At 52.1% G+C, this 14,818-nt stretch overlaps 1 protein-coding gene across 4 annotated transcripts in view; it reads left to right on the top strand.

The window, feature by feature from the left end:
- The first annotated feature begins 9,251 nt into the window (after positions 1 to 9,251).
- The window catches only part of ACACB (acetyl-CoA carboxylase beta), a 109,575-nt gene continuing 104,008 nt past the window's right edge, over positions 9,252 to 14,818 (top strand). For 2 of the 4 annotated variants that reach the window (XM_086681916.1, XM_086681915.1), the window contains exon 1: positions 10,079 to 10,327. The gene's annotated coding sequence lies outside the window, so the exon portion shown is untranslated. Of the gene's footprint in view, positions 9,272 to 10,078; positions 10,328 to 14,818 lie in introns of those variants that run through there. The other 2 variants (XM_086681911.1, XM_086681910.1) reach the window with 2 other exon arrangements.

Raw genomic sequence — 14,818 nt, forward strand, 5'->3', positions numbered from 1 at the left:
GCAGCAATGGGGACCGTCTTTCAGGGCCGGTGTCCCACAGCCACCTCTTGAGAAGCACGGAACCGTTTCATTTCTTGCCCTTCTCAATTTTCCTTCGGGGTCCCAGAAGTATGATCCTGCAACGGATCAGGGTCACGGGCTTGAACTCTTGAGCAGGGTTCCAAGGCGAGGGGGTGTGTGCGGTCAGAGTTCAGGCTCTCAGGGTTCTGGACGGATTGAAACAGGGAGATCTGCCAGCAGGCAATTGCACTAACTCAACCGTAGGGGGAGGTGGTGGTGGGCGTAGGGGAGCGTGAAGAAAACGCACAGGCCCCGCAGGACGGCTCAGGTCCAGCTCTGCCACTCCATGGTGGGGCCTTGGGCAGCAGATGCCCCCTGTGCCTCGTCTCTTCATTGGCAAAACCGGGAGCACATACTTCCTAGAACCTTCGTGGACATGTGAAGGAACGACAAACCTGAAGCGCACGGCTGAAGACCTGGTGTCCAGCAAGTGCCTGACAAACGTTAGGCTGTATTATCGTTAAGCAATTTCCTTGGCTCGTTGGACGATCGCTTACGCCTCGCGCTGTATCTGCCCTCGGTTTCCAAAAGAGCCCTGTGTCCAGAGTCATTTTTTTTTCTAACTCTCGCCTGCTGGGGAAGGGGTCAGAGAGCCTGTATCAGGAGCTATTGCAAAATTCGAACAGGTCTGGGTTTTAGGCCCCACCTTCCCTCCCAGGGTTTACTTTCTAGTGGGGAAGACAGGTGTGCATGTAAAAGTGACCTCACACATAACTACACCCAGCGCGCATGCAGAGGGAGAGGACAGGGAGCCATGAGGGCATCGAGCAGGAGCCTGGCGTCCAGTGCAGGATGTGGTGGGGATTCAGCCGCCTGTCCAGGTGGTTGCCCGATGCCTGACCTTGACACCCACACCCTTGAGACTCATCAGGGCAGGAGGACCCTCCAGGGAGGCAGGAAGCATGGCCCGGACACTGAGACGGACCTGAGCTAGGTGGAGGCATCGATGCATCCCGTGGGTTTACCCTTCTGTGTGCTAGGCGCTGCACTGCGGAGCCGGGGGCAGGCCACAGCCAGCCCTCATCCCGACGAAGCTTACATTCCACGGAGGGGTATGAGTGAGCATATCAGCATAGCGTCAGCTCACAGGGACGCATAGTGTCAGCTCAGCATATGGCAAGTGACACGAAGGAAAGGGACGGGTCATTGAGAATAAGACCCGTGGGTGTCAGGGTGGGTCTGGAGTGGGAACATTGAAGCAAAGACAGGAAAAGGGGCAAGAGATAACTATGCCAGGGAGCAGTGGCGGGAAAGAACATTCCAGAACATGGGCCCACAAGCATGGGCTGAACAGGGACCAATGGCCAGAGAGTGGGCCGGGGCCAGATCCCCAGGGCCACGTGGACCACAAAGGAGTATAAGGAAGGAGCCACTGAGAATGTGAAATTCAGTTCAGCTGCCCACTGCCAGAGTGACTTTGGGCAAGTTTAACTTCTTGAGCCCTGAGATTCCTTTTCATTTAAAAACAAAACAAAAGGCTTCTCATGATACTCATCTCACAGAGTAGAATGAGATCATGATTATAAAACGCTTCGTACAGAGCCTGGCACACAGGAAGTACTATACAAATCTTAACTATCGGTACTAATATACAGGTTTTAATCAGTAGACAGGGTGCCTTGCATTTTGTGGGATATATTTTTTAACTTTTTGCTATAGAAAAAAGTTAACTTTTTTTTTTTAATGTTTATTTTGAGAGAGAGAGAGCGCATGTGCCCTGGAGCGGGCAAGGGACAGAGAGAGAGAATATCCCAAGCAGGCTCCACACCACCAGCACAGAGCCCGACGCGGGGCTCGAACCCATGAACCGCGAGATCATGACCTGAACTGATACCAAGAGTTGGACGCTGGGGTGCCAACGCTGGGGTGCCTGGATGGCTCAGTCGGTCGAGTGACTGACTTTGGCTCAGATCATGAGCTCACGGTTTGTGAGTTCGAGCAACCCACATCGGGCGCTGTGCTGACAGCTCGGAGACTGGAGCCTGCTTCGGATTCTGTGTCTCCCTCTCTCTCTGCCCCTCCCCTGCTCATGCTCTGTCTCTCTCTGTCTCAAAAATAAATAAAAACATTAAAAAAAATTTCAAACCCCCAACAAATTTGAAATAACAGTAGAGCGAACACCCACTGCATTCCGCATCAGTTACAAACATCGGTACCTTCTCCCCCTGAGTACTTCGGCATACTTCCCTTTAACTAGAGTTTGGAGGCGGCGGGGCGGGGGGGAGGGTGTTGGAGTTGTTCAAGCAAATCTCAGAGCCGGATAAATACTTTAGTAGGTATTTCTAAAAGAGAGGCGGACTTTTTCATAACCATTGCCATGATTGTTTCCAACACAGTTAACGGTGTTTCCTTAACCTAGTCCCCAGTTTGCGCTCAGTGCCCTCTGACTGTGTCAGAGAAGTCTTTGAACAGTTGTCCTGTTCCAATCAGGACCCACAAAAGGTCCTCTTAGGTCTCTCTTCGTCTGTAATAACCACCCCCCCTCCTTTATTGAGTGCCAGTTACTTACTGAGGAAAACAGGTCGTTTGTCCCATAGAACTTCCCACATCCTGATTACGCATCTCTCAAGCATCAATTTAACATGTCTCTCTGTCCCTATACATAAGTACTTAGGTGTAGAGGCTTGAATCAATTCAGGTCCAAATCCTTGGTCCAAGACCACTTCACAGGTGGTGCCATTCCCTTTCTTTCTTTCTTCCTTCCTTTTTTTTAAAAATATTTTTTGGGAGAGCGTGAGCGAGGGAGGGGCAGAAAGAAGGGGACAGAGGATCTGAAGCGGGTTCTGTGCTGACAGGCTGACAGCAGTGAGCCTGACGTGGGGCTCGAACTCATGAGGCTCGAGATCATGACCTGAGCCAAAGTCGGACGCTCAACCGACCGAGCCTCCCAGGCGCCCCCGCTGTTGGCTTTCTATTGTGTCACGTGAAGAAGAACCTAACGTTGGGTTATCCCACCTTCAGTGATGCTCACTCATCAGTGAGCGTGGGAACGTTATTAGCCTGACCCCCGTTGCGAAGTCCTCGCCAGCCTTTCACTGAATAGTTCACAAGCCATGGGCGATCCGAGCCCAGGTCAACATTATTTCCTTACTGGCTGCAAATGTGGCTTCCTACTTCCCTCCATCCCGGTTCCCTTCTTAGCTGTCATTGTTCTGGAATGTACAACTTTCACCCACCGTCTGGCAACCCCGAAGTACAGGAAAGGCAGAATAAATGCTTGATTGTGTCCTTTTTTTTTGTAAGTCAATTTCAGAGTCATGAGTGCTACCACTGGGAGTTCCCCAGGTGTCTGTGAGGTTTTGTTTCGAGGAACATTAGGACCACATGATTTTTGAAACTGCTTTGACATATTTCAGTCCACTGCCGTGATCACCGTTTTACGGGTCCAGGTATCTTATCTTTGGCAGAGCAAACCGCTACCAGATCCTCGCATTCAGGCAGGACAGGAAATTACAGTTCATTTCTGTACATTTCTGCCCCAGCTCTGGAATGAGCCGTTCATATCCCCAATAGTCATGCTTCCTTTTAAGGCGAAATATACTTAGAAATCACAATGTGGGGGGCGCCTGGGTGGTTCAGTTGATTAGGCGTCTGACTCTTGATTTTGGCACCAGTCGTGATCTCGAGGTTTGTGGGTTCAAGCCCCACATCAGGCTCTGCACTGGTGGCATGGAGCCTGCTTGGAATTTGCTCTCTCCCTCTCTCCCACTGCCCCTCCTCTGCTCATGCTCTCTCTCTCTCCCTCTGTCTCTCTCTCAAAAATAAATAAACTTTAAAAAATCATAATCTGGGACAAGAAATGGTTTACAAGTTCCTTTTGGCTTCTCTGTGCATTATGGACTAGGGTCAGGGAGCTGGGTCAGGAGACTTATGCAGTGGTTCAAATAAGTGTCAGCAGTGGCTTGACCTTGATCTCAGGTCAAAGCCGGGTGCATCATGGAGAGTGATTAGAACACTCTTCATTTGTGTTGTTTATATTAGCTCACTTAAACTCCACCAGATCTCTCTGAGGAAGTCATTCTTATCATCCCCGTTGAACACACGAGAAAGTCAAGGCTCAGAGAGGTGAGGGAATTTGCCGAAGGTCACACAGGAAATAAAGAGCAGAAATAGAAGCTGGAGTTAGCAACTCCAGATTCTGTAATCCAACCAGTACACAAGGTCTTTTCTTTTTTTAATTTTTATTTTTTAACGTTTATTTATTTTTGAGACAGAGAGAGACAGAGCATGAACGGGGGAGGGGCAGAGAGAGAGGGAGACACAGAATTGGAAGCAGGCTCCAGGCTCCGAGCCATCAGCCCAGAGCCCAACGCGGGGCTCGAACTCACCGACCGTGAGCTCGTGATCTGAGCTGAAGTCGTACGCTTAACCGACTGAGCCACCCAGGCACCCCCACAAGGTCTTAATTTAACTTAATTAACTAATCTAGATTAGTTTCTGGCACAAAACGTGATCTGTCAGCAAGGCTGGCCTGCTTATGCTTGTCAACTGGGATTCTGGCGAGGCTCCCGAGGGCCTGGGCCACCCTGCAGACCCTCTCCCTGCCCGGAGAGGTTTGCGGAACCTTAAAATGGCCCTCGAGACTGCTCCTGGTGCCCTCTATCCACACAACCTATAAGTTCTTCTGAGCCCGTGTTCTCATTACTCAGTCTTTACAGGAGCCCTCGTGAGGTTGGTGTTACTCAAAACTGAAAAACTGAGGTCCAAAGATTCCAATACGGAACCGACGCTGTGGAGTTTCCCAGCTGCTGACGGTGCCGAGGCCTCTGATTCTGTGTCTAGAGCCGTTTTCGCTTTGACTTCTGGAAGGGACGGGACAGGGGAGAGGTTGCTCCTTTTTAGAGAAGCAAATCACCCACGTGGGGTTCTCTTGATTCCTCCCGACATCTGCAACCAGATTTCCAAAGCTGGTGGGAGGCGCTGGGCCGGCCTTGAAGGAGAGCAGCCGTCCCCAGAAGGTCAAGTTGACTCAGGTTGGGAGGAGTCACGTCACACTGTCGTTAAGGCTGGATGGTGCCACGGCCCCGCCCGGGCACTAGGCGTGGGGGAGGCCTCAGCCAGCTGAGCCAGGGGCAACTGGGGGAGGAGATACCCACCACGTCACGGTTCAACATCAAGGAGAAGCCTTGCACAAAGCCCGTCGGTCTCCAAGGCAGGGGCCGCTCGGCACCTAAGTAGCAACACTAATGAGGAAAAGAACTACAAGAATGACAGCAGCCGCTCCTGATCGCACGCTTTGTTAAGGCCAAGCTAAGCAATCTACCTACGGGAGTTCGTTGAATTGCCCTTCGGGGCGCTGGGCAATTATTGCCCCCATTTTACAGATGGGAAAACTGATTTTCCAGCCCAGGCAGGCAGACCGCGGAGGCTGTTCTCAGCTCTTGGCCCTGTAGCTCCCCGCGGCTCCAAGAAGGAGGCGGGCCCCGGCCACCTTTGCAGATGGAATTCTATCCTCTCTATTCCTTCTGGACCTGGGATTTTGTCTCCTTCCATCATCCACTCATTTATCAGCAGGTATTTCCTGAGCACCTGCCAGGTGTGGCTGCTGGCTCCAGGAGACGCTGAGCAGACAGCACAGGAAGGAGGGGCCCTCCCAGGCAGGGTTTAAAATCTCACGGCACATCTAGGAGAAGCCCTTGCTGTGCCACTAAAAAAAAAAAAAAAAAAAAAAGAAAGAAAGAAAAGAAGAAAAAAAAAACACACACAACTTGGTCTTCCAGGTAAGGATGTTTCTGGAAGGAGGTGTGACATAGCCAGGCAAAGGGGCTGATGCAGGAAGGCGGAGGAAGAGTGTCGGAGGCATATGGTGCAGGAGCCACAAAGGCCTCGACGGAGGAGGCACCAGGAACTCTGGAACTTTCCAGGAACCAAACAGCCTGCCTGGCGCTGGGGAAAGGGTGGAGAGGGGGTGGGGCAGCAGACAGGGACAAATTACTAAGCAGCATCATGAGACGCTTAAGGGGTGCACGCCTCCTTCTTGGAGCAGCGGGGAGCTACAGGGCCAAGAGCTGAGAACAGCCTCCTCGGTCTGCCTGCGGAGAACTGATTTTCCAGCCCGGGCAGGCAGACCTAGGTCGTGTGTGACAGTTGACTTTGGCAGTTCCTACCAAGATGGCCCAAGTGAGACCCTAGCGGACAGGTGAGCCCGGTGAGCTTTTGAGACTGCGGGACAGGTTTTCCACTGGAGGTGGGGACATGCCCCTCTTACGTTTCTCCAGGGTGGGGGCCCAGCGGGAACCATTCAGGCCAGTTGTGCCTGGGCCAGCAGATTAACCCCAACCAAAGTTGGGTTTGGCTGACACGTGTTAACTGAACACGGGTGGTTTGCCAGGGAAAACTGAAATTCACAGGCTTTTCATAAAAGGGTTTTCCTCCCCAAAGTTGTCCCCAGATTGGTGGCCCCCAATGCTGCACACCTGCTCGACTCTCAAGGCAGTGTGGGATTTGGTACAAACCCACCAACATGTAGGTAATGTGTGCTTACTCTGATGGTAACGGGATTCTCCGGAGACCCAGATGTTCTGACAAGTGATTAGTTTGAGAACCGCTCTGGTTCTCATTTCTAGGCTTTGGATTCCAGCCATCCCAGAAGGTAGGGTAGCCAATTAATCCACCGAATCAGCAGCCTGCTCACCTCCACTTACTACAAACGTAGGCTTCGGGGGCGCCAGGGTGGCTCAGTCAGTTAAGCGTCCGACTTTGGCTCAAGTCACGATCTCCTGGTTTGCGAGTTCGAGCCCCGCGTTGGGCTCAGTCCTGACAGCTCAGAACCCGGAGCCTGCTTCCGATTCTGTGTCTCCCTCTCTCTCTGCCCCTCCCCTGCCTGTGCTCTGTCTCTCTCTCTTCTCTCTCAAAAATAAATAAACTTAAACTTATTTATTTATTTTTTTAAACGTAGGCTTTGGAATGAGGCAGAGCAGCGTTGAATTCCGTGTAGCTCCAAGCTGTGTGACTTTGGGCAGGTCACGCCCCGCTCTCTGGGCGCTGGATTTTCATGCCCCATCTGTGAAATGAGATACTCCCACAGGATGGCTGTGAGGAGTAAATGAGAACCCGAATGCAAGAGTCACGACGACGGAAGGCGTTGTTATATATCAGCAGGCCGTGCTTTTAGCGTTTGTGGTTAGGGAGTGACAGGCGGCAGGTTCTGTTTGAGATGAAGGTTACAATTCTCTCGCTCTCCCTGGGCATTTCTCCCCCCGGGGTAGGGAAACATGACCTCTCCCGGCCCAATCACAGAGGTAGGTGATATCCTTGCGTTGCCCCCTCCTCCGCTGTCACCTGCGCTGTCACGCATCGTCAGATGCGAAAACAAAGGAGTGGCCTTTGTTTTCTTGTTTACTATTTGTTTATTATGAACCAAGTGTTCATAATAGAACACTTTGCTGCTTGCTGTTCCTGCCTTAGTCCTTTTGGCAGAGTCCCCATCTGTAGCCAGCATAGTTGTTAATTCACCATCTAACACAGTGCCAAGGGCAGACTCTGCTTGAGACGTCCTGCCCCCCGTAGCAACCTGGCGAACTCCTATTGATTCCTCAAAGGCCCAGGGCAGATGTGTCTCTCAGCTGTCCCTTGTGCCCATCACCACCCCTGGAAGGAGTTCTCTCTCAAACCCCCTTCCAGATCCGGCTGTTCCTGATGCTGGGATCCTGGCGGCGAGATCTTGATTTGAAAGACTTTATTTGAGCGGGACTCTCCTGTGTCCCCCAAAGCCTTTCCTAGGAGAGGAACCCCAAGACCACCGAGAAGCAGTTCCGTTCTTCGTTTCTGGTTACATTTTGGTGCCTCGGCAGTGGACGCAAGGATTCACACACTAGCTCACAGCTCTAAGAAACCAAGCAGCACTGACAGTCACCTCTCTGATCCGCTGACTTGGGGGACCTTTCTCAGGGCTTACGGAGGGAAATCCTGCCCAGGCAGGAAGAACGTGTGAGGATTAAGGGCGTGGGCTTCCAAGGGAGGCCCCCTGGGTCCTGCAAGTGTGAACTCGGGGGTGACTGAGCCTGTTCCCTCACCTGCAGAGGGGAGTAAGATGTGGCACCTGTTGCAGACGGTTGCAGGGGGAGGCTGATGAGACGACACGTATGAAGCTCGTAGCACACGGGCTGTGACGGACCGCGTGCTCCCTACACTCTAGTGACAGACAAACACACCCGGTGACTTATTAGGAATCGCTTCCAATCCCCTGCAGCGTTCTCTGACCTCTCCTTTCTTCCTTCCTTTAACCCCTGTGATAGCAAGTGAAGAAAGAAAACCCCTTTCTAGGGGCGCCTGGGTGGCTCAGTCGGTTGGGCGTCCGACTTCAGCTCAGGTCACGATCTCGCGATCTCGCAGTCCGTGATTTTCGAGCCCCGCGTCGGGCTCTGGGCTGATGGCTCAGAGCCTGGAGCCTGCTTCCGATTCTGTGTCTCCCTCTCTCTCTGCCCCTCCCCCGTTCATGCTCTGTCTCTCTCTCTGTCTCAAAAATAAATAAACGTTAAAAAAAAAATTAAAAAAAAGAAAATCCCTTTCTAAATAACATAAAATGTGACCCCTCTCAAACAACAACAACAAAACCACGCAGAATCCGCGGGAATATCCCCCATCGGATCAGGGAACAGACGAGAAGTCAATTCAGCCCTGGCCTAGGCTGCCGAGGCCCCAGATTTCTGCCCTTTGGGAAAACATCTGCCCTGCCGTGACCTCCCTAAGCAGCTTGGGGCTGGGAGCTGAGGAGCTGGTGAGTCCTGGGACTGTCCCATAGGAGTCTGCCTGTCCCATTTGGGCCGGCCGGTCCTCCGGGAGTGGCCCCGAGGCCTGACCCGCGGCACACTGGCCCCCGTTACACAAATGTGAGTCCATTTGTGTGCCTTTGTGGAGGAGGACCCACAGCTGAAACGACACTCACAGTCACCTGCCTCATTCTTTGCATTTTGCCGCACCAAGAAGGGGAGGGCTGTGTTTAGTGACTAAACAGATCTTGGTTGGTCCTTCCAATAATCCTCTGAGCTGGGCGAGGCTTTTCCAGACGGGGAACCTCAGGTTCAGAGAGGGAACGTGATTTGTCCGAGATAGCTCTCCGTGGGTGGCGGGGTCTCGCTGCGCAGTGACTCGTGCTGCCCTGGACTCTCGGTGCGGTCATTCGTGGCGGTCGTCGGGATGAATTGCATCCGGCACTGGCTCAGTTCCCCACGTGGGATCACCTTGGACTCTCGGCACTCTGTCTCGCGAGGTACGCACGTCCTTACCCTACTTTGTAGATGAGGATCCTAAGTATTGCCCAAGGCTCACCCTGCTTGTAGGTGGCAGAGCTGAGGTCAGCTACCAGGGCACCAAACAAGGTGCCCAAGGACAGTGGGGTTTTGCCGTGAATGATGTGTTGGTGTAGAAGGAGCCCTGGCCTGGAGCTGGGACCGCAGTGCTGATCATGGCTGTGTTGCTAATTTCACGCGGGACCTCCGACCTCGGCTCATCTATAGAATAAGGACACTCCTTAATAAGGACGTGCTCACCTCCAAGGGTCCCCTCCCAGGCTGTGGGGTGGAGCAGGTGGATTTGGGGGGAGCACGGTGACCCGTGACACCCCCGTTCCTGCAGGCTGGCGTGCAGGTTAAGGTATCCGCCGGTCAGCTTTGAACGCCCGGGCAGCCTCCTGCGGCTGGCTCCCCTCACCTGCGTGACCTCTGCCTTAGCAAAAGGACATCGGGCCGCCCGCCCGCCAGCTGGAGGGTTCTTGGCTGCCCACACTTTATCCTGACACCGTGCTTCTCTTTCCGTCCCAACGTGGCCAAACCCAGGCAAAGCGTCGCGCAGGTGAGCACATGGGCACAGAAGGTGCTTCTGATCAGGGGAGTGTTTCAAACACAGTTGAGAGATGCAGATTTGGGCCAGAGGTCAATTGTACAAGCAGTGAAATAGGCCTAAGTACGTACAGGAATGTGGCAAGCCGGGGGGGGGGGGGGTGGCCCTGTGGGCTGGCCAGCCCCAGAGAGCGTAGACAGCCTCCCGAGTAACTGAGTCCGAGTCAGGGGAGGGCTGACCTGAGCACAGACCTTCACGAGTGGCTTAGATCCATGGGGGACAAAGGAGGGCGTGCCGCATGGCTGACTCGAGTAAAAACTCACCCGTGCTGGAGCACCGGCCGGTCTGAACTCCTCCCCCATGGCCTGATGCACACCAGCCTCCTGCTGAAAGGTGACACCCTGTGGGCCGGGTTCCCTTAGTCACCCCGTGGGCGCCTGTCAGGACCCACATGAGAATGGAGCTGGCGGCCGTGGCCACCGTGGTGGTAAGTGGAAGCAAACACCCAGGTGCTCTTCCTCTTGGTGGGAGGAAAAATCCGAGCGTGGAACAGAATTGCTGTCCTCACGCTGGCATTCTGCCCCCCCTCGGTCCCGCACAGACCTTGCCAGGGAGGGGTGTGTGTTGCAGGGGTGGGGAGCCGCGGGCCAACAGATCCCGACCACCCCCGACCACCCCCCCCCCACTTCCACTCTTCATTTGGTCGCTGCCCCGTGCCTGTAGGTGCCGAGCGGTGTCCTGCGTTCGTTGTGGCTGGACCCATGATTGCTCTGACACCTGGCAAGGTTTGCTTTGCAAGACACAAAAATAGCTCTGGCTGTGCTCAGTTTTCGGGTCAGCTGGGCGATTTCGGGGAAGGGCGACAGTTTGGCATGGCGTGGGCCCCAGAGCTTCACTGCGGGGACTCCTCTGGCCTTTCCTGCCTATGGACTCAAACCGCCTGCGCAAGTGCTCCTCCTGGACCACTGTGCACGTCTGGCATTGTTAGTTTTCATGTCGCTCTGATGCTCCGTCTTCCAGGGACGCGGCCAGGTGTCTGGTTTTACAGTCGGGTGTCCACATGCTGGGGGGTTAACACCGTCCATTTTAGGGAATTTATCTACGTCCACTTTTCATGCTAGGACACTGTGAAAGGTTTGGGTGCGGGGGCCGGATTTGAGTGAAGTCAAGGTCCTGAGCTTCTCTGAGCCCATTTACTGAGCTGTGAAATGGAAGCGAAATGACAACGGCAATGATAATATCCATCACAGTTGTTCTGAGGTTTGAGGCTAGCAGGCACCCTATACTCGTGACGGTGTAATATGTATAAATACTATTATGTTTATTTGTTTATTTAAAAAAATTTTTATTAAAAATTTTTAGTGTTTATTTTTGAGAGAGGGAGAGAGAGAGCAAGAGAAAGCAATCAGGGGCGGGGCAGAGAGAGAGGGAGACACAGAATTGGAAGCAGGCTCCAGGCTCTGAGCTGCCAGCAAAGAGCCTGACGCAGGCCTGACACTCTTGCGCAAGAGCCGCTGGAAAGACACTGCTTGTATCCCGGCATCCCCGATAAAGGTCCCAGGATGGAAAATTCCATAGTCCAAATCCAAAGCCAAATTCCAGCTTGCCTCAAGCCATCAGTTGGTGCTCAGTGTGGGTGCGCGGAGGTATCGTTCATTTTGTACATGCCTTGGGGGTACCTGCAATGTCCCAAGCTGGGCACCAAGATCCCGAAATGAATGACAGTTCGTCCCTGTCTACAAGGGCAGCCGAATTGGCCTGGAGAGACCAGTCGGTGCCGTTTCCATGCCGTGTTGTCTTTGTTTCCATGCTGGAGGTCTGTGGGCTCTTGCACCCTGTCACGCTCTCCTGCCCGGGGAAGGTGTAGGACTCTAACCTAATGGGCTCGCTAAGGGAGCCAGAATAGCCTTTGCAACATTTTTGGTACTGTCCCCTGCCAGTGACTAATTTCTAAATCTGTCCTAAGGGCATGCGCGAGCCAGCAATTTCAGGACTCTGACCTTTCTCGCTGGCACTTTTTATTTATTTATTTAAAAAAAAAAATTTTTTTTAACGTTTATTTATTTTTGAGACAGAGAGAGACAGAGCATGAACGGGGGAGGGTCAGAGAGAGAGGGAGACACAGAATCTGAAACAGGCTCCAGGCTCTGAGCGGTCAGCACAGAGCCCGACGCGGGGCTCAAACTCATGGACCGTGAGATCATGACCTGAGCCGAAGTCGGATGCTTAACCGACTGAGCCACCCAGGCGCCCCTCGCTGGCACTTTTTAAAACTTTCTTGAGAACTTGCTATGTGCAAGAGTGGAGTCCCCAGAAGGACCTCACCATCAAGAAGCAGGAGGGAGGGAGGGAGTAGACCTGGGGGTCTGGACCCGGTGGTGGTCACCCGAGAGCAGTTTTGTCCCCTGAGACGTTTGGCGACGTCTGGAGACATTTTGCATCGTTGCAGCTGAGGGAAGGGGGTGCTCCCGGCGTCTAGTGGGTGAAGGCTGTGTGCCCTACGATGCGCAGGACGGCCCCCACCACGGAACAGGGAACGTTCCAGCCCCGGAAGCCAATAGTGCCGCGGTTGGGGAGCCTTGGGGAGAGAGCAAGGCGAGGGGATCAGAAAGCTGGGTGCTGCTGTGAACAGGCGTGTACCTCTGCTTGTTTCAGTCCCCGCTTTCAGTTTTTGTGGGGCTACGTCTAGGGAGGGAAAGCCCTGGGTCAGAGAGCAGTTCCACGTTCAAGTTTTTGAGGAGCCACCGAACTGTTTTGCACGGCAGCCCCACCATTTCCCAGTGGCCCCAGCAACGTACAGAGGTTCCGGTTTCTCCACGTGCTCACCAGCCCCTTGCTGTTTTCTTCCCTCCACCCCCCTTCCTTCCCCCCTCCCTCCTTCCCTGCTTCTCTGTCTCTCTGATTGCAGCCATCCTTGTGGGTCTGAAATGGTACATGGCAGTATATTGATTTGCATTTCCAGAACGACTAAGGCTGGATCTCTTTGTGAGCTATTGGCCATTTGTATATCTGTTTTGGAGCAATGTCCGTTCGTGTCCTCGGCTCATTTTAAAATCAGCTTGTCTGGGGGGGCACTTGGGTGGCTCAGTGGGTTGAGCGTCCGACTTCTGCTCAGGTCACGATCTCGCGGTTTGTGAGTTCGAGCCCCGCGTCGGGCTCTGGTGCCGACGGCTCGGAGCCTGGAGCCTGCTTCCGTTTCTGTGTCCCCCTTTCTCTCTGCCCCACCCCTGCTTTTGCTCTCTCTCTGTCTTTCAAAAATGAATAAACAGAACAAAAAAATTTTAAATCAGCTTGTTTGTCTTTTTGTTGCTGAGTTGTAAGACTTCTGTATATGTTCCGGATGCTAAACTGTTAGCAAATGTGTGATTTACAAATATTTTCTCCCCTTCGGGAGGCTGTCTTTTCACTTCCTTGGTAGTGCCCTTTGATGCATAAAAGTGTTTAATTTGAATGAGGTCCAATTTATCTACTTTTTTTTTATGCTCATGCTTCTGGTGTCACATATGAGAATCCACCGCCAATTCTGAGGTCACAACGATTTGCTCCCATGTTTTCTTTTAAATTTTTTGTGTTTTTTTTTTCAATTTTTTTTAATGTTTATTTATTTTTGAGAGAGACAGAGACAGAGCTTGAGAGGGGGAGGGGCAGAGAGAGAGGGAGACACAGAATCCGAAGCAGGCTCCAGGCTCTGAGCTGTCAGCACAGAGCCCGACGAGGGGCTCGAACCCGTGGACTGTGAGATCATGACCTGAGCCGAAGTCGGACGCCCAGCCGACTGAGCCACCCAGGTGCCCGAAATTTTTTTGCTGTTTTAGTTCTATTTAGGTTGTTGACTCATTTTGAGTTGAGTTTTTATATGGTCTGAGTTAGGAGTCCTGTCGTAGACTCTGGGTCTAGAGTTCTTTCTTGTCCAGCAAGAAAGCAGGACGCAGGATTAAAATGCGAGAGATGGCTAATGTCTGGGAGGAGACAAGAGCCCTGATTAAGGGTCCTTGCTCCATTTTTATTAGGATCAGAAGGCTTACAAACGTGATGATGGATGTGCGCAAAGAGATAATAAATCTGTGAACATTAACTCATGGGCGTGAGGGAAAGAGGGTTTTGAAGATATACGGTGTTAGAGGTTTGGGTCAATATAAAACAAAATCCTGGAGATAGGCAGATGGTTGTTCAGGGCAACTTTACCCCGCAGTGGTCTATAGCCCTATTTACCTATTTACCTAATTTGGTTCTTCCTTCCTGTGGAACAAGCTTTCTGCTATAGTACTAAATTGGGGGGCATATCTGCCCTGAATACCTAATCTTACTTACCTCATATACCTTTGTGTTGGAGCCTTTACCCCGCCCTCTCTATACCTATTTAACTAATCTTGTTTACCCAAACATGGGTGTGAGCATCTGTGGCTTTCTAATTCTTTATGCCTTATTAACCCATCGGTGCAAGCCTGGGGAATCCCTAAGCTTATTCCCCACAGAGTCCAACCTCATTCTGTTGCTTGTAGAAATCAGTTGTCTCAGAACCAGTTGAAGAGATTATTCTTTCCTCCTTGAATTGTCTTTTTTTTTTCTTCAAGTTTGTTTATTTTCTTTAGTAATCTCTATACCCAGCGTGGGGCTTGAATTCACGATCCTGAGATCAAGAGTCTCATGCTCTTCTGACTGAGCCAGTGAGGCATCCCCCCACCCCCCACATTGAATGGTCTTGATATCTTCATAAAAAGTCTATGGGCCATAGATGCATATGGGTTTATTTGGGGACGTTTAATTCTAATCCATTGATCTATATACCTGTTCTTGATGCCAGTGCCACACTGTCTTGACCGTAGTTTTACAGTAAGTTTTGAAATCAGAAAGTGTGAGTCCTCCAACTTTGTTCTTTTTTAAGATTGCTTTGGCTATTGGTTCCCCTTGCAGCTCCATATGAATCTGCTTATCGTTTCAGGTAGTATGGCCATCTTAACAGTAGGAAGTCTTCCAA

The sequence above is a fragment of the Puma concolor genome, chromosome D3 (assembly GCF_028749965.1).
Source record: "Puma concolor isolate L17-30 chromosome D3, mPumCon1.1.hap2, whole genome shotgun sequence".
Classification (NCBI taxonomy): Eukaryota; Metazoa; Chordata; class Mammalia; order Carnivora; family Felidae; genus Puma; species Puma concolor.